This window comes from Elephantulus edwardii, unplaced genomic scaffold, assembly GCF_000299155.1.
Source record: "Elephantulus edwardii isolate Elephantulus edwardi_28Jun2011 unplaced genomic scaffold, EleEdw1.0 scaffold00276, whole genome shotgun sequence".
Taxonomy (NCBI): Eukaryota; Metazoa; Chordata; class Mammalia; order Macroscelidea; family Macroscelididae; genus Elephantulus; species Elephantulus edwardii.
The window spans coordinates 2,331,365-2,350,435 of NW_006400026.1; the positions used below are offsets into that span (position 1 = coordinate 2,331,365).

General features: G+C 37.7%; 1 protein-coding gene and 2 pseudogenes across 1 annotated transcript in view; 2 read left to right on the forward strand and 1 right to left on the reverse strand.

The window, feature by feature from the left end:
• The window catches only part of LOC102851924, a 21,061-nt pseudogene extending 9,580 nt beyond the window's left edge, over nucleotides 1-11,481 (forward strand).
• The window catches only part of HECW1 (HECT, C2 and WW domain containing E3 ubiquitin protein ligase 1), a 384,473-nt gene that overhangs the window by 198,657 nt on the left and 166,745 nt on the right, over nucleotides 1-19,071 (reverse strand). The window lies entirely within an intron of this gene.
• On the forward strand, nucleotides 11,478-12,050 carry LOC102852335 (annotated as a pseudogene).

The following is a 19,071-nucleotide window of genomic DNA, read 5'->3' on the forward strand; positions in this document are numbered from 1 at the left end:
AGCGCAGGAGAGGAAGGCCCTCTATGAGGTGGATTGATTCAGTGACTGGGATAATTGGGATGCGAGTGTCAGAGTCGGTGCGATTGGCACAGGACAGAGCGGAGTTTAGGGCTGTTGTACATAGGGTCGCTATGAGTCACAAGTGACTCGACGGCACATAACAACAACAACAATAACAACAACATAGTTGACTTGATGGCACCTAATACCAATAGCCTTGTCTGTATTGTACAGTGTTTCATGAACTCTTCACTGTGTTTAAATACTACATAGTATTGCGTTGTGTGAATGCTCCACAGTTTCTATATCCCTTCATTTGTTGATAGAGGCATAAGATGTTTCCATCTCCTTGCTATTGTGAATAATGCTGAAGTAAACATAGGTAAACATATATCTCTTTTTGTCTCAACTCTGGTTGCCTCGGGGTATATTCCTGGTAATGGAATGACTGAATCAAATTAAGTTTCTATTTTCAACTTATAGAGGAAATGTTGGATATCAGACTGCATTCCCTAGTGGCAGTAGTATTTTACATTTCTACAAGCAGTGCGTAAGAGTTCCAGTCTGTCCACGTTCTTACCAACATTTGTTGTTTACTGCTCTACTAAACTTTGCAATTGTTGCAGAGGTGAAATTATATCTCATTGTTTTCATTTGCATCTCTTCACCAGCTAGTGGTTTTCAATATTTTTTTATGTGGTTCTTGGCCTCTGAACATCCTTTTCGGTGAAGAATCTCTTCATACCTTCTGCCCATTTTGTAATTAGTTGTTAGTCTTTTTCTTATTTAGGTGTCATTTTGTTGTTGTTAGATGACATTGAATAGACCATAACTCATCGTGAACCCATGAATAACAGCTCTGAGCCTTACTTTATCCTATACCATTCTCATGTCACACTCAAACCTATTGTAGTAGTCTCTGTATCAGGCAGGTCATCTCATTGAGGGCTTTCATCTCTTTCTCGGACACTCCACCTTTCCGAGCATAATGTCCATTTCCAAGAACTGGTTATTTCTGAGAATATGCCCAAAACAAATGAGATGAAGTTTGACCATCCTTGCCTGTAAGGAACACATGGGTTGCACTTCATTCAAGGTAGATTTGTTTGAGGAGGGGTCTGGTGGCCTAGTAGAAAGAAGCTGCACTGCAGTCCCAAAAGCACGTGGTTCAAATCCACCAGATGTTCCTCTGGAGAAGGAGGGGCAATCTCCTTTTGTACTGGTTGGATCCAATTTGACAGTACACACACAACAAATAGTAAAATAAAAGATAAATTTAAAAAGAAGATTTGTTTGTTCTTTTGGTAATCCATAGTGTCTTCAATACTCTTTGGCAATACCACAATTCACAGTAACTGATTGCTCTTCTGTTATCCTTATTTGTCATCTAGCTTTCAGACACAGAGAAAGCAGTAGGTACACACTAGAGCTATGCTGTTGTAATGTGCTATTGAGTTGCCTGCAACTCATAGTAACCCTATGTACAACAGCTCTGAAGCCTACCCTATCCCGAGTCAGACTCATTGATTCCAACACACCTATACCTATTGTCCCAGTTACTGTATCAATCCATCTCATCCAGGGTTTTCCTTTCCTGTGTTGTCCCTCTACCCTTCCAAGCATGATGTCCTTCTTCAAGGACTGGTACCTCCTGGCCACATACACAAACTATGTGAGATGGAGCTTCAAAATCCTAGCCTCCAAGGATAAACTTGGTTTCACCTTCTCAAGACAGACTCATTCATTATCTTGGAAGTCCATTCAAGACTGTTCTCAAGCACCACACTCAAAGGCATCAATTCTTCTGTCATCCTTAGTCATTGTCCAGCTTTCTGATGCATAGCAAGTAATTGCAAAGACCAGGGCCTGTATTAGGTGCACTTTAGTCTCTAAATTTATATTGTTGCTTTTCAGTGCTCTGATGAGGTTCCTCACACCAGATTTTCCCAATGCAATTTATCTTTTGATTTCCTGAGTGCTGGTACCAAAATGATTGTGGAGCTGAGCAAGCCGGAATTGTTAACAACTTCAGTCTCTTCTCTATCTATCATGGTGCTGCCAATTTCCCCAGTGGTGAGAATCTTTGTCTTGTTGATGTTGAGCTTCAGTCTATACTGCATAGCACTACTGTTATAAATGTCTGACCTGGACATTTGGAGAAAGGATAAGAGTGGATAGAAAATGACCATTGCATTGAAACAGATGAAAGAAAGAACTGTCTAAAATGAATATATGATTAGGCATTATATAAACCACAGCAGCTCAGAATAAGAGATATTGCAAAGAGGACTGGGGAAGGGGAGGAAGGTAATTGTGCAACAATAAATGCCTTTTTTAAAAAAAAAAGAACTGGTGGATGGGGAAAGGAAGGCAAAGGGGTAAAATGTGCAACAATGAATGAATGAATGAAAATAACTTCTTTTTAAATGTTCATTAAAATCACAAAATAAAATTTTATTTAAGAAAACAAAGAAGTTGGAGGAAATAAATGTCTAGAACCTTAAAAAAAATCTTCAATATAAGACTACAGTCCTTGACCTTCTGCAGCAAGCATTGTCTGCTAAATATTTCTCCCCAGTCTGTTAGCTTTCTTTTATCCTAGGTTTCTTTTTTATATACAAAGGATTAGATTTTCAAAGTTATCATTCATCTATTTTATTCCTTCCAGGTTGTACACTTTTGGCTATTTAAAAGCCTATTCATGTCACAGATTAGGGCTTCTAAATTTGTTCCTATTTTTTTCTCTGATGATCTTTATAGCTTTTGGTTTTATCACTAGGTTCTTGATCCACATTGAGTTTGGCTTTCATGTGTGTTTTGAGATGTGTCACTTGTTTCTGTTTTCTAAAGTAAATTTCAATTTTTCCAGCATTATTTGTTAAACAGGCTGTCATTTTTCGGTTTAATGAATTTAGTCTCCTTGTCAAAGATGAGTTGAACATAGATAGGTACATTGGTTTATTTCTGGGCTCTCACTTCTATTCCATGGGTCTATGTGTTTGTCATTGTACCAATACAATGCTGTTTTGATTACTATAGCTGTGTATCAGTTTTGACATCAGGGAGTATGATGACTCCTACTTCTTTTTTTTTTTTTAATAGAGCAATGCTTACTTAGGTGTCTTTCCTTTCCAGGTAAAGTTCTGGTTTGCCCTTCCTGTTTGCTTGAAAAATGGTGTCAGCCACTGTACTGGGATTGTATGTGTTTGTAGATTGTTTTTGGTAGAAGTATCATTTTCATAATATTGAGCCTTCTTATTCATGAGCATGGCTTATTTTTCCATATATCTAGGTTTCTTTTTGTTTTTGCAATTGTTTTTGTTATTGGGTGCTATCAAGTTTCAACCTCATAGCTCAACACTCTAGCAGGTTTTCAGAGGCTTTAAATTACAAGGGAAGAGACTGCCCATCTTTCTCTTGTGGAAGAACTGACAGATTAAAATCATGTCTTAGTACTGGTACCTAAGGTTCTTACCATTAGACCACTAGAGTAATGTTTTGTATTTTTTTTGTATCTATATGGATCTTTACTCTTTAGTTGGTTTGTTCCTATTATTTCATGTTATGGTTCGCTATTATAATTGGCATTGTTTTGCTTAATATCTTTTGAGTGTTTTCTTTGTTATTGTAGCAAAATGCAACACATTTTTGTATGTTGATTTTGAGTCTTGCAACTTTGCTGAGTTAGTTCACTAGGTCTAATAGTTTTCTTGCTGGGCCTTTAGGATTTCCTATGCACACTCACACCTAATCAACACTCTTGGCATCAGCACTCAGGAAATCAAAAGATGAATTGCACTGAGAAAATCTGCTGTCATGGACCTCTTTAGAGTACTGAGAAACAACAATGCCAGTCTAGAGACTAAGGTGCATCTGATGCAGGCCCATCGTCTTCATAATTGTTGCACATCATGGAGTTGGACAATGACAAGGATGACAGAAAAATTGATGCCTTTGAATTATGGTGCTGGAGAAAAATCTTGAACATACCATGGACCACAAAAAAAACAAGTAAGTCTGTCTTAGGATGAAACCAAGTTTCTCCTTGGAGTCTAGGATTTTGAAGCTCCGTCTTATATACTTTGGGCACGTGGCCAGGAAGTATTGGTTTTTGGAGAAGGACATTATGCTTGGAAGAGTGAAGGGACAGAACAGTACTGGAGAGGAAGATCCACACAAGATAGATTGATACAGTAAATGGGACAATGGGGTAGGTGTGTCAGAGTTAGTGAGACTGGCTCAAGACAGGGCAGGCTTCAGAGCTGCTGTACATAGGGTCGCTATGATTCAGTGGAAGAAACTCAATGGCACATAACAACAACAACAACATGCACACTATAATTTTGTCTACATATAACAATAGTTTTACCTCCTTTTTTCCAATTTTAATACCTTTTATTTCCTTCCCTTCCCTAACAACTTTAGCTAGGACTTCCAATAAAATAATGAATAAGAGTGGTGTTGGTGGGCATCTTTACCTGGTCCTTTTTCTCAGGGGATTGTCTTTAGTCTCTCTATTGAGGATGATGTTGATGGTGGTTCTTTTTACAAGCTCTCAATTATGTTAAGGAAATTTCTCTCCATTTTCGTTTTAAGTATTTTAATCAGAAATGAGTGCTGGATTTTCCTAAGAGCCTTTTCTGCAACCATTAAGATGATACTGTGGTACCTGTCCTTTCTTTTATTAATGTGTTAGATTACATTATTTTTTAAATGTTGAACCAGTCTGACTTATAATGAATCCCACTTGATCATGATGAATTATTATTTAGATATACTGTTGGATTCTATTGGCTAGGATTTTATCAACGGTTTTGCATCTATGATCATGAGAGATAGTGGTCTATAGTTGTTTTTTTTTTGTTTTGTTTTGTTTTGTTTTGTTTTTTTGGTGATGCCTTTACCAGGTTTTGGTATCAGTGTTATACTTGATTCATAGAATAAATCTAGAACATTCCTTCTAATTCAGTATTCTGAAGTAATTTAAATAGGTTGATGACAGTTCTCTTTATGTTTGTAGCCTTTATCAGTGAGGCCATCTGGGATGAGGCTTTTTTGTTGTTGTTGGGAATTTTTTCCAATGACCTCAATTTCTTCGTTTTGGACAGGTCTACTCAAGTACAATCCATACTAAAGGCTGCATTCCTTGATTTTCTGCAACAAATGCTTCAAGCCCTCCTTCCTTTCAACAAGCAAGGTTGTGTCATCTTCATAACACAAGTAATTGATGAGTCTCCTTCAATCTTGATGCCACACTCTTTTTCATAGAGTCCAGCTTCCTGGATAATTTGCTCAGCATATATATTGAACAGGTATGGAGAGAGAATATGACTCTGACATGCCCACTCCCTAATTCCAAACCATGCAGTGTTCTCCCGCTCCATTCACACAACAGCGTCCTGATCCAGGTATAGGTTCTGCATGAGCACAGTCAAGTGCTCTGGGATTCGTATTTTTCTGTGTCAGCCACAACTTGTCATGATCCACACAGTTAAATGCTTTTGTATAGTCAATAAAGCACAAATAAGACACTCTTCTGGTATTCCTTACTTTCAGCCAGGATCTATCTGACTTTAGCAATGATATCCCTGGTACAATGGCCTCTTCTAAATCTTGCTTGAACTTCTGGTGGTTCCTAATCTATGTACTGTTTCAGCCAATTTTGAATGATCTTCAGCAGTATTTTGCTTGCATGTGATATCAATTATATCGCTCAATAATTTCCACATTCAGTTGGATCGCCCTTCTTGGGAATAGGAACAAATATGGACCTCTTCCAATCCATTGGCCAGACAGCCATGAGTGCATCCAAGGCTGCATCTGTTAATTGAAACAAGTCAAATGGTATTACATCAATTCCTGGGCCCTTATTTTCCACCAGTGTCTTCAATGCAGCTTCTACTTCCTCCTTCACTACCATTGGCTCCTGTTCATATGGTATTTCCTGAGTATTTTCAATGTCAATCAGTTCTTTTGGTACAGTGACTCAGTGTATTCCCTCCATCTTGTTTTGATGCTTCCTGGACTATTCAATATATTCCCCATAGCACCTTTCGATAATGTGACACGAGGCTTAAATTTGTTTTTCAGTTCTTTCAGCATGAGAAATGCAGAGCCCTTAGCTTTTTATTCTCCAATTCCAGCTCTCTGCAACATTCCATTATAATACTTTGCTTTGTCCTCCCAAGCTGCCCTTTGAAATTGTCTGTTTAGCTCTTTCACTTTGAGTTTTCCTTTAGATTTGGCTTCTCGACACTCTTGTGCAATCTTTAGGGTTTCTTCTGCCTTCCATTTAGGGTTTTGTTGTTGTTGTTGTTCCTTTCTCCTTTTTGTAGTGACCTTTTATAATGACCTTGTGCTTTCTTCATGGCTGATATCCTTGATATCATCCTACGACTCATCTGTTCTTCTTTTGCTGGTGTTCAATGCCTCAAATCTATTCTCTCCTTTTTAAAAAAATCAGTCTGATTTATTTACAAAGGTTGAATACATTTTTCTTTTTACAAAAGATCTTTCCCATTTTATTCACTCCACCCACCCATCAAATTGTGCAACCCTATGATTAACACCCGGTCCACCCCCATCCTCATCCTTCTATTTCCACTCCTCCACAGCCCTGCCTTGGATCTTCATACTCATTCTACAACAATGGTTTTATACAGTATTTGTGCTTGTGGAACTGAATTAGTTCACTTAGCATAATGCTCTCCAGTCCCTCCCAAGTTAGGTAGTAATTTACAAAATGGTTGTTTCTGTGTGCTGCGTAGTATTCCTATTCTTAAAATGGTCATGAAATTCAGATGGACATTTTGATTAAAGATCATATCTTGGTTCCTGTGGACTTATTTTAATTTTCTTCAGCCTCAATTTGAACTTGCATTCTGCTTCTCAACATCAAGGAAACAAAGATTCTTATCACTGGACTAATAGGTAGTGTCATGATGGATGGAGAGGAGATTGAAACTGTCAACAGCTTCATCTTGCTTGAATACACAATTAACACCCCTGATGCAAGCCGTTAGGAAATAATGAGATGCATTGCACGAGGAAAATCTTCAGTTAGGGATCTTTCAAAAAAATTGAGGACTACCTATGTCAGTTTGAGGACTAAAGTATGTCTAATTCAGGCCATAGACTTTCATTACTAGTTATGCATCCAAGACCTGGACAGTAAATAAGGATCATAGAAAAAGTATTTATGCCTTTAAGCTGTGGTGTTGGAGAAGAACACCGGACATCCCACAGATGGTCAAGAAAAGGAACAGATAGGTCTTGGAGGTGGAGCAGCTGAAGTGCTTTTTGGAGACAAGGATGATGAGGCTTCACATCACATACTTTGGACATGTTGCTAGAAGCAGCTATTCCTTGGAAAAGGACATGATGTTGGGAGGAGTGGAGGATCAATGAAGAGAGGAAGACCCTCAACCAGGTGGATTGATAAGGTGACTGCTGTGATGAGCTCTTATGTGTTAGTAAGTGTGAGGATGGCAAAGGACAGAACAGAGTTCAGAACTTTTGTTCGTAAAGTCACTATGAGTTGTGCTCGACTTGACAGCACCTAACAACAACAACTCACGTGCCCAATTCTGACTGTTTCAATTTGGGTATGGTGTGAGTTTCTAAGAATTTTCTCAGTTTTTCTAGGATTTCAAATTTTTCAGAGTATAGTCTTTAATAATATTCTATAATTATCCTTTTTATCTTTGTTTCAGTTGTGACATTGCTCATTTCATTTCTTATTTGAGCTATTGGTACCTTTCTCTCTTTTCCTTTGTCCAGTTTGTAAATTTTATAGATTCTTTTCAAGAACCAACTCTTAGGCTTGTTGACGGTTTTGTTTTTCTGTTTTCTTTTCCATATCTTTTTGCCCTTATCTTTATAAATTACCTTTACTATTTCTATTTCTTTGAGATATTGGGTTGTTGTTTTTGTTTTGTGCCATTGAGTTGACTGTAACTCCCAGTGATCCTTTGAACGATGGCTCTGAAACTTGCCCTATCCTGAACCAATCTCATCATCTCCAACACATCTGATCTCATTGCTACAGTTACTGTGCCAATCCATCTCAACGAGGGTCTTTCTGTCTTGCTTGTTCTGATCCTCTAACTTTCCAAGCATAATGCCCTTTTCCAAGGATTGGTACCTCTTGGCAACATACTCTAAGTATGTGAGATGGAATTTAATAATACTTGTCTCCAAGGTCTATCCTGGTAGTTGACTTTAATTTTTCTATTTTGATGTTTTAGCTTATTACTTTGAACTAATCTCTTAATACTTCCTTTGCCTTATTCTAGAAGTTTTGATATGTTTTGTTTTCAAGACATTTATGTATGCTTCAAAGTAATTTTTAATTTATTTTTTATTTCTTGTTTTGTTGTTGTTGTTTGCTGTTGAGTCAAAACCGAGCCATAGCTAATTTTCCAGCAGGTTTTCTGAGACAGTTAATTGCACAGGAGCAGACTGCTTTTCCTTCTCCCACGGAGCAGATGGTGGATTCAAACTGCATGTCTACAAGATTGCAGCACACTTATCAAGCAATGTATTATTTAGATTCCACACATGAATTTTTCCCCTCCTTTATCTTCTTGTTGGTTTTTTATTTTTATAGCTTTGTGGTCTGAGAATAAACTTTTTAGTATTTCAAAGTTTTTTTTAAATTATCATGGCTTGTTTTCTGCTCTAACATAAGGTTTATTCTTGAGAATGTTCCATGTGCACTGGAGAAGAATGTAAATTCGGTTTTTCTTGGGTGAAGTACACTCTCTGTGTCTACGAGGTCAAGTTGTCTAACTGTGTAGTTTAATCCTTTTGCAATTTTGCTGAGTTTCTTCTGGAAATTTTTTTGGGTGGTCATCCACATGTAGTAGGGACAAGAGGTCCTCCATTCTCTGTAGTTGAAGCCCTATTATCAATAAAACTAATACATTTCCTTCTTTCCTTGTGGATCCTATGGTATGTCCAGGCCCAGTTTTCAGTGTTGATTACCAGGTCCTCACTGAGGTCCACATTTCTTATTGTCTGATCTTGGTCTCAATAACTGCTCGCAAACTTCAGAGTGCTCAGTTCATAATTAGGATTCTCTGTGATTTTTTGTTTGTTTGTTTCAATGGGAGAGGGATGTATTCTATCTCCATACCTTTTCAACCTGAATGCAGAACATATCATCCAGTATGCTGGGCTGTACAAGAAAGAGGAATGTGACATCAGGATTGATAGAAGATTCATCAGCAGCCTGTGTTATGCAGATGACACAACCCTGCTTGCTGAAACTGAAGAGGACCTGAAGGGCTTGCTGCAGAAGGTCAAGGACTGCAGCCTTCAATATGGTTTATAGCTCAACATCAAGAAAACAGATTCTTACCACTGGGCCAATTGGAAGCATCAGTATGGATGGTGAAGAGATTGAGATTGTTCACAGCTTTAGTTTGCTTGGCTCCAAAATCAACACTCTTGTCATCAACAATCAACAGCCGGGAAATTAAAAGACATATTGTGATGGAAAAATCTGCTGTTAGAGACCTCTCCAAAGTACTTCAGAACAACAATATCAGTCTGGAGGCTAAAGTGCACCTGATACAGACGATGGTCTTTGCAATAATTTGTTATGTATCAGAGAGCTCGACAATGACTAGAGATAATAGAAGGAGAATTGATGACTTTGAGCTGTGGTGTTGGAGAAGAGTATTGAATATACCATGGACTGCTAAGAGAATGAACAGGTTTGTCTTGGAGAGGGTTAATCTAGGCTGCTCCTTGGAGGCAAGGATTCTGAAGCTTCACTTGACACATGCATACTTTGAACATGTTGCAAGGAGGGACCAGTCCTTGGACAGGGAAGTTATGCTTGGGAGGGGGGAGGGACAGTGCAGGAGAGGAAGACCCTTGATGAGATGGACTGATTCAGTGACTGAGGTAATGTGTCAGAGACAATAAGATTGGCAAGGGATAGAGCAGGGTTTGGGGCTGCTGCACATAGAGTCTCTATGAGTCACAGGTGACTTTACAGCACATAACAATGAACAACATGGGAGAGGGGCAAGTTTGTTGGTCTGACTAGTTCACAACACCAAACAAATCTATCATGAAGGAAATGGGAACATAGTGCTACTTAAAGACAAGAATGATGAAACTTTGTCTCACTTACTTGGGAAATATTTTCAAGAGGTACCATTTCCTAAAGAATGTTATTTTGATGGAAAAGATAGAGAGGGTCCACAAAAGAGAGGAAGACACTCAAAGAAATAGATTGACAAAGTGATAACCACAATTAGCTTGAACATGACACATCTTGAGGATGGTGAATGATAAGGCAAGATTCAGATCCTTTGGTCATAGGATTGCTCTCAGTCAAAGGTGATTTGACAGCATTTAACAACAACAACAACAAGACTAAGCTTTTATTCTTAACTGCCTTCACAATCTCTCTAAATCTCCATATCTTCAATTGTAGAATGGAGGAATTTAAGATTCTTGCTCTTTTACATTAAAGTATGTTCTTCCCTCATTCTTGTTCTGTCCAGACTCTGCCTGTCCTATCCTTTATATCTCCTTCAAGTTTTGATTCTACAGTTATTCCATCAGATTTCTCTTCTCAGATCCCCTACATTTCATTTCAACAGGCCTTTAATAACTTCAAATTTTCTGTAGTTATTTGTCAGAAGCCATTCCATCTGTTAAAACTTCCTAGACCATAGACAAAAGACATGATTGCCCACCTATTATTGCCTAATCTGTATCCAGGAAAATGTCATGATTATGGATCAAAAGATAAATTTGGAAATTACATCTGCAAAATATTTTAAAAAGAGATAAGCATATATAGTATTCCTCAAAGTATCTCTTTGCATCATTGTCCACTGGTGAAAGGTGTATGAAAAATGGAAGGACTAATCCTAAACAATCTTTAAAGTCTGAAGTTTCAGGTCTGCCCATTTTCCACCTCCTTCATCTATTAATTTATGGTTATTTTAGAGCAACTCTAACACATGCTTAAATAAATCTATAAACAAGTATCTTTTTGTGGATTTACATGAGAGCTCTAATGGCATAGTCTGTAGAAAGTTGTACTACTAACTAAAAAGCTGTGCTTCTCTGGTGTTTTGAATCTACTAGAAACTTGAAGGGAGAAAGGTGAGCAATCTTTTCTGCATGATTTACGGTCTCAGAAACTGGTGAGAAGTTGAGGTACAAATTGGTTCCAACTATATAGAAATAAGATTGAGTTTCTTTGAGTATTGCTGCATTGTCACGAACAATAAAAGTCTAGGTGTTTCAGGAAATGGAAAATCCCATAGGTCACCCTTCCATCAGAACCTTTGCTTCTACCCCACCCGGCCCCGCCCAGTGGCTCGGGAGCGGCGCGTGCGCGTGCGGGAGGGGGCGGGTGGGGAAGAATCACTGGCAAGATCCCAAGGCGAGGCTTGCACGCCCGCCCCCGCCCTGGCCCCCAGCGCCCACCCGGTCGGCCCGGCCCAGCCATGATCCTCATTTTCAACAACCACGGAAAGCCGCGGCTCTCCAAATTCTACCAGCCTTACAGTGAAGATACACAACAACAAATCATCAGGGAAACATTCCATTTGGTATCGAAAAGAGATAAAAATGTTTGTAATTTCCTAGAAGGAGGACTGTTAATAGGAGGATCTGACAACAAACTGATTTATAGACATTATGCAACATTATATTTTATCTTCTGTGTGGAGTCTTCAGAAAGTGAACTTGGCATTTTAGATCTAATTCAAGTATTTGTGGAAACGTTAGACAAGTGTTTTGAAAATGTCTGTGAATTGGATTTAATTTTCCATGTAGACAAGGTTCACAATATTCTTGCAGAAATGGTGTTGGGGGGAATGGTATTAGAGACCAACATGAATGAGATTGTTACACAAATTGATGCACAAAAGAAACTGGAGAAATCTGAGGCTGGCTTAGCAGGAGCTCCAGCCCGTGCTGTATCAGCTGTAAAGAATATGAATCTTCCTGAGATCCCAAGAAATATTAACATTGGTGACATCAGTATAAAAGTGCCAAACCTGCCCTCTTTTAAATAAAAAATGTAAAAGGCTACTCCCAGGTAAAATCCAGGGGGAAAAGTCAGCCAAGTTTACCACGCAGTTGTTTACCAAAAATAGAGGAGGAGAGTCTTAACTTTTGCTCTTTTATTTAAGTCAAGGTACTGTATAGAAATTGTGTAAAATCAGTATGTGAAGATCAATGTTGCTTTTCTTGCTCAGTGATTTTAAAGAAATTGAATAGTTTCCGTGTGATTTTTTTTTCTTCTTTTCTAAACTGCATTCCTATGCCCACTTAAGGCATGCCTCTTATATATTGGCTACTACAGTATTTTGAAAGTGTTTGAGATATTTCTTTAATTATGTACAACTCCAAATGTTGATGTTTTGTATGGATCACAAGTACAGCATTCCTTAATTCTTTCTGCTATTTGTCATAATTGTTATTTAAAAAACCAAGTATGCATTGCATGAAAACATTCTGACCTTTTTCTCTTAGTTTAAATAAACTCCAAGGTAACTGGACTTATGAAGCACTTTTCTGTTTGCCTGGTAGCTACTTCAGCAGTAATTTTTTTTATGTCCTTCTGACTCAACAAAATAAATAAAAGTATATTTTATCACTGTTAAAAAAAGAATGTTTGCTTCTATATTCTTTCTTGGCTGAATGTTAGGAACAAACTGTCAGATCTTTTGCAACTGGGTAGTAACAGTAGGAAGAAATATGTATGAAAAAAGCTAAATATCATGACCACCACAAATTCTAATAAAACTAATATTCCTTCATTGTTCAGCTCTTTTGGGTTGAAATGAAACTTCATTTAAATTAAGTACTAGTTGTTGAGTTTTTGTACTATGGTGGATTGAATTGCATATTCCAAAATGCATGATACAATGTAGAAGTATATAATAAGCTGATAAACAGTTGTGAGGGCATTAATCAAATATAAGGGGAGTTCTTCTATGGTGTGGCTGTAATAGAATTTATTTCACTAGAGATGAAAGATCAGGAAAGTTAAATGGGATTGGAGGAACTCACTACCAACAAGAAAGAATTTCCAGTAGTAGAGTACGTCTTTTTGGGCCTGTGCCTCTGTATGAGGAAGCTCCTTGACTGGGAAAGGCCAGGACATATGAGGATCTTCAAAGAAACATGGGCATTCCTCTACAATAAAAGAGAGCAGATTTTTCCACAGATATAGCACCCTGAATTTGGACATCTAGCTTGCTAACGGTAAAAGAATATATTTTTTGTTCATTAATACTATTGACTTGTGATATCTCTGTTACAGCAGCTTTAGATAACTAAGGACATATTTTGACTTTAATACAGTAGTCTTTAGCTCTGGCTCTCATGAGAGAGTAATCTAATCTAATAATCTGGAGATTTTAACAAAAATATCACATTGTAGGTCCCATTCTTGACTAATTAGAATTCTTTGAGATGGATCAAACATCGGTAGTATATGAAGCTTCCCAAATGGTTCTAATACACAACCATTGTAAAAATGTACAATTTGTAACTTCAATCTTTTCTTCATCAATCATGAAATTACATAATAGTCCAATGATAAAAACTTTTGCTTTCTTGAAGCTGAGAGGTACTCTATACGGAGAGATCTTCTTCAATAATTGCTTCAAGTTTTTGTCATTTTATGGAAGCAAAGTTCTATCATTTCCTTAATACAGGTGTTGATGAGTTTTCATCCAATTCTGATGTCACAATCTTTTTTGTATAGTCTATCTTTCTTGTATTAAAGCTCAGCATACAGACTGAATAGGTATGGAGAAAAGATATAACCCTGATTTGCACTTTTACTGATTTTTTTAAATTAAATTTTATTAATTTTAATGAACATTTACTGAGATTTTGGGTTTTCATTCATTCATTGTTGCACTATTCATTCCTCTTTTCCCCCCCCTTGAAAGTCTGTTTTAATTGTCCCATTGCCACAGTGCTTGTCAAAGCCAGTTCTGATTAATCTCCTTTGTCAGTGTGTCCTTTGCCATTCCCTGTCACTCCTCCCTGAGAGAGACTTCACCTTGATTCATAAGGAAAAGGGGATGGTGTATTCTCTTAGCTACTTCCTGCTGAAAAGGGACGCTGTAGGTTTCAGAGTGAAGATCTTCTCTCACTACTCTAAAGGCCCCTTTGGCAATAGGAAACACATAGACTATTGTGAAGATTGATTTTGGAATTTAGTTGCACTGTTATCACTTGTGCTTAGCCTTATATGTTCATATCTTTGAAGATGTATCATGGAACTGTTGCAGCCTAGAAGACACAAATTTAACTAACAAGTTAAAAGTACATGAGTCAAAAATTAAAAAGCAATAATATTCTGAGTAGAGGTTCTAATAGTGGCACAAATCAAGTTACAGAGGGAAGGTAGTTCTTAAAATAACAGGTCTATTGACTAGCACTTTGTCTATTATAGTATAAAGGTTAGGAACAAGATGTAGAGGCTCAACTATGTCATTTATTATTCTTAAGTCCTGAAGGAAATCCCATCTACCACTGGGTTGTTTTACAGCTCAGAAGTCCACATGCAAGGCAGAGGTGAAGTAAGGAACTGCTTATGAGATTTTCCGTCAATTCCAACAACTAAGAAATAGTGAGAAGAGTTGGGACTTCAGAAGGCTTTTAGGACCAAATACTAGGCTCTTGTGTCCACAAGAAAACAAATAAACTTACAGTAATGTTAATGCTCACCCACAGCTCTTCTGGGAGAATCTAAATAGTTGAAGCATCCTCCTTTGTTTCCAGCTGGGAGCTGGGGCCTGTCAGTCCTGTCAGCCATGAGGACCTGATGTGGTCCACCCTTGGCCAAGTGTCCTTCAAATCCACAGTTAAAGCAAGTGATTGGGAGCTTCCTCTCTACTCCCTTGCCTATCTGTGGCTCTCGTCTGTGACACTGTCTATTGAGGTGGCCCAGCTTTCCACAGTGGAAGCAATTCTGACCTCCTTTATTACCTTTGGGTGGCACTGTTTATGAGTAAGACTTCCTTTTTCTGACACAGGCCCTAAACTGGCAGCAATAGCTGCCCCAATAATTTTGGCCATTTTCTGGTCTTTTGTCTTCCCTCTAGATCCCAGTTGTTAAAAGAGGGAAAAATTTAAACAAATATATAAAAAGTAATTTTGAACATTATAATCTTTAAAGGCTAGTCTTTTACTGATTTTTAGCCATGAAGTATTCACTTGTTCTGTTCAGACAAATGATTCTTGGTCTAGTTTTAGGTATTACATAGACACAATTAAGTGCCTAGGAATACCACTCTTCTCAATGTTAGACGTAATTTGTTATGATTCACACATTCAAGTATCTTTGTACAGTCAATAAGACAAAATAAACATCTTTGTGGTAAGCTCTGTTTTCAGTCAAGATCCATCTATCAGCAATGATATCAGTTGTACCACAGTCTCTTTTAATCCAGTTTGAAGTTCTGACAGTTCCCTGTCAATATATTGGTCCAGCTGTTGTATGTGTGTATATTTGTGTGTGTATAAAAATAATATTCAGCAATATTTTATTTGCATGTGATATTAATGCTATTGTTCAATAATTTTCACATTCTTTTGGGTCTTCTGAATTTCTTCTAGTCAGTTGTTTGGTTGTTGTATTAAAAATTTCTTGGCATAAGCTAATGAGCACATCCAGAGCTATATCTGTTTGTTTTAACACCTCAATTGGTGTTCTATCAATTTCTAGGATTTTGTTTTGACAATGTCTTCAACACAGCTTGAACTTCTTCCTTTGTCAGCATTGGTTCTTGATCATATTCTATTTTCTGAAATGGTTTCCATCCAATTCTTTTTTTATATTCTGTGCATTCATTTCAACTTCTTTATGCTTCCTGAATCATTAAGATTTTTCCCATAATCCTCCAGTATTGCAGTTGAAGACTTGAAGTTTCTTTTCAGTTCTTTTGGCTTGCAAAATGCTGAGTATGTTCTTCCCTCTTTGTTTTCTAATTCCATTCCTTTGTAAATGTCATTGCAATTATTGTTGTTAAGTGTAATTTAGTTGAGTATGACTCATATATCTCTATGTCCTGTGTCATTCTTATCTTCCTTAACACAATTGAGTTCATTGCCCCAGAAAATGTATTAATCCATCTCGTTGAGCATCTTATTCTCCTTCACTGACCTTCCAATTTTCCAAGCATTATGTTCCTTTCCAACAACGTGTCCAAACAACATGTGAAACAAAGTTTCACCATTTTTCCATCCAAGGAACACTCTAGGTGCACTTTCACCAAGACATATCTATTTGTTCTTTTATGGGATATTCAGCACTCTTCTCCAATATCATATCCCTAATGGTTCAGTTCTTCTTCTGTCATTCTTATTCATTGTCCAGCTTCCAGATGCATAGCAGTGAAAAGACTATGGCTTGAATCAGATGCAACTGATTATTGAAACTGACATCATTGCTCTTCAGAACCTTGGAGAGATTCATGACAGTAAGATTTCCCAATGTTTTTCGATCTAATGACTGTAGGTACCAAGTGTTGACTGTGGATCCAAGCAAGATCAAATAGCTAACAATTTCAATCTTTTCTCCATCTATCAATGGTGAGGATTAATGTTAAAATATAATTCATATTGAAGGCTGTAGTCCTTGATTCTCTGCAGCAAAAGCTTCAGATTCTCCTCATTTTCAGCAAACAAGGTTGTGCCATTGCATAATGCAGGTTGTCAATGAGACTTCTTCCAATACTGATGTCACATTCTTCTTCATAATCCCAGCTTCTCTAGTGATTTGCTCAGCTTACAGGTAGAATTGGTATGGAGAAAAGATACAACACTGATGCACACCTTTCTTGATTTTATACCATGAAGACCAAGATTAATATCTTAAATTACTGCTCACAATGCTTCTTAACTCATTGAGTGTAAAATGGGAAATCTGTTGTGCCAATTACCTGAGTTTTCCTATATTTTCTCATTTTCCCAATTTTAAGAAAAAATTTGGCCTGTTTGTGCAGGTGTTACTGAAGACAGCTACATACCACTTCCATACATACCTATTCAACCATTTCTGAGAGAACTAAGGTAACATATATTTGAAGAAATAGTAGCCAATACTATCTATAATTCAGTGAGAGACAGAAGCTTAATTTATAGATTCAAGGGGTTCAATTTCCAAGAATTGAAAAACTAAAAAGAAAGACTTGTCTGGAAAAATTAGTTCACACAAGGAGTTACACATATCTAACAATTTCAGCTTGCTCTGCTCCAAATTCAACACTCTTGGCTTCAGCACTCAGGAAGTCAGAAGACGAACTGCACTGGGAAAATCTGCTGTCAGGGACAACTCCAGAATATTGAGAAGCAATTATGTCAATCTAGAGACTAAGGTGTGCCTAATCCAGGCCATGGTCTTTGCAGTTACTTGGTATGCAGCAGAGAGCTGGATCATGACTAAAGATGATAGAAGAATTGATGCCTTGGAATTATGGTGCTAGAGAAGAGTCTTGAACATACCATGGACTGTCAAGAAAACATATAAGCCTGTTTTGGAGAGAGTGAAACCAAGTTTCTCGTTGGAGGCTAGGACTTTGAAGCTTCATCTCACATACTTGGACACATGGCCAGGAGGGACCAGACCTTGGAGAAGGATATTGTGCTTGGAAGGGTGGAAGGACAGCACTGGAGAGAATGATACAGTAACTCAAGCAATGGGGGTACTCTATGAGTCAGAGGTGACTAAATGGAACATAACAACAGCAACAATATTAACATCAGAAAAATTAATTTTTTAAAGTGGGTATATGGTCACATATGCAGCTGTTCAAGTGTATGTGTGTATATGAGTAACTACAAGTGTGTATAGAGATAGATGTATCTATAAATGTATACATGCAAACATATGTACATGTCTATGACTCTACAGTCAACACACTTGGTACCAACAGCAAGGAAATTAAAAGATTAATTGCATTGGGAAAGTCTGCTGTCAGAGACTGCTCCAAAGTACTGAAGAGCAACGATGTCAGTTTGGAGACAAGGTGCGCCTGATAAATCCATGATCGTTGCAATTAATTTCTATGTGTCAGAGAGCTAGACAATAACTAGGGATGATAGAAGGAGAGTTCATGCCTTTGAACTGTGGTGTTGGAGAAGAGTATTGAATATACCATGGACTGCTAGGAGAACAAACAAGTTCGTCCTGGAGAGGGCGAAGCCAGGCTGCTCGTAGGCCAGGATTCTGAAGCTTCATCTGACATGTTTGGATATGTTGCAAGGCATGATCAGTCTTTGGAGAGGGATGTCATGCTTGGTAGGGTGGAGGGACGGCACAGGAGAGGAAGACCCTTGATGAAATAGATTGATTCTGTCACTGGGGTAATGGGGATAGGTGTGTCAGAGACAATAAGATTGGTAAGGGATAGAGCAGAGTTTAGGGCTTTTGTACATAGGGTCACTATGAGTTGCGGGCGAGTGACTCCATGGCACATAACAACAACATATTCAAAGAGGACACAGATACAGATTTATAGATCAACATAACCAAATGTCTTGAAAGAATGGTTTTCTGAGTTTGAAGGCATTAAGTTCTTAATCTTATGGAATAATGCAATTAGCTAGTCCCATAAATTTCTGTTCTGCCTCTTTGTGAGTCAAATAGCAGCATTTTGTGAATAGCCACCTATGGCATAAATATCAGTTTCTATTTGTTAGAAAAAGTGGAAGAAAAGAAGGCAAAGTATCACAGAAAGTATTAGTCTATACAAATGATAGCCTCCATACACCTGTATATAGTCTATATATAGTCATCTATCTTGAAACTAGAAGAACTAGATGGTGCATGGTTGCTACTACCAACGATCCTGATCAGAGTCACAAAAGATTTAAATAGAACAAGATAAAATGTGATATAGAACTCAAATCCTTTATAGAAAGACTCAATGTTGTGAAAATGGCAATACTACCAAAAGCAATTTACACATTTAATGCAATACCCAATACAAATACCAACCCCATTCTTCAACGAGATGGAAAAGGCAATCTCCAATTTCGTATGGAATGGAAAAAAGTCCCGAATAAGCAAAG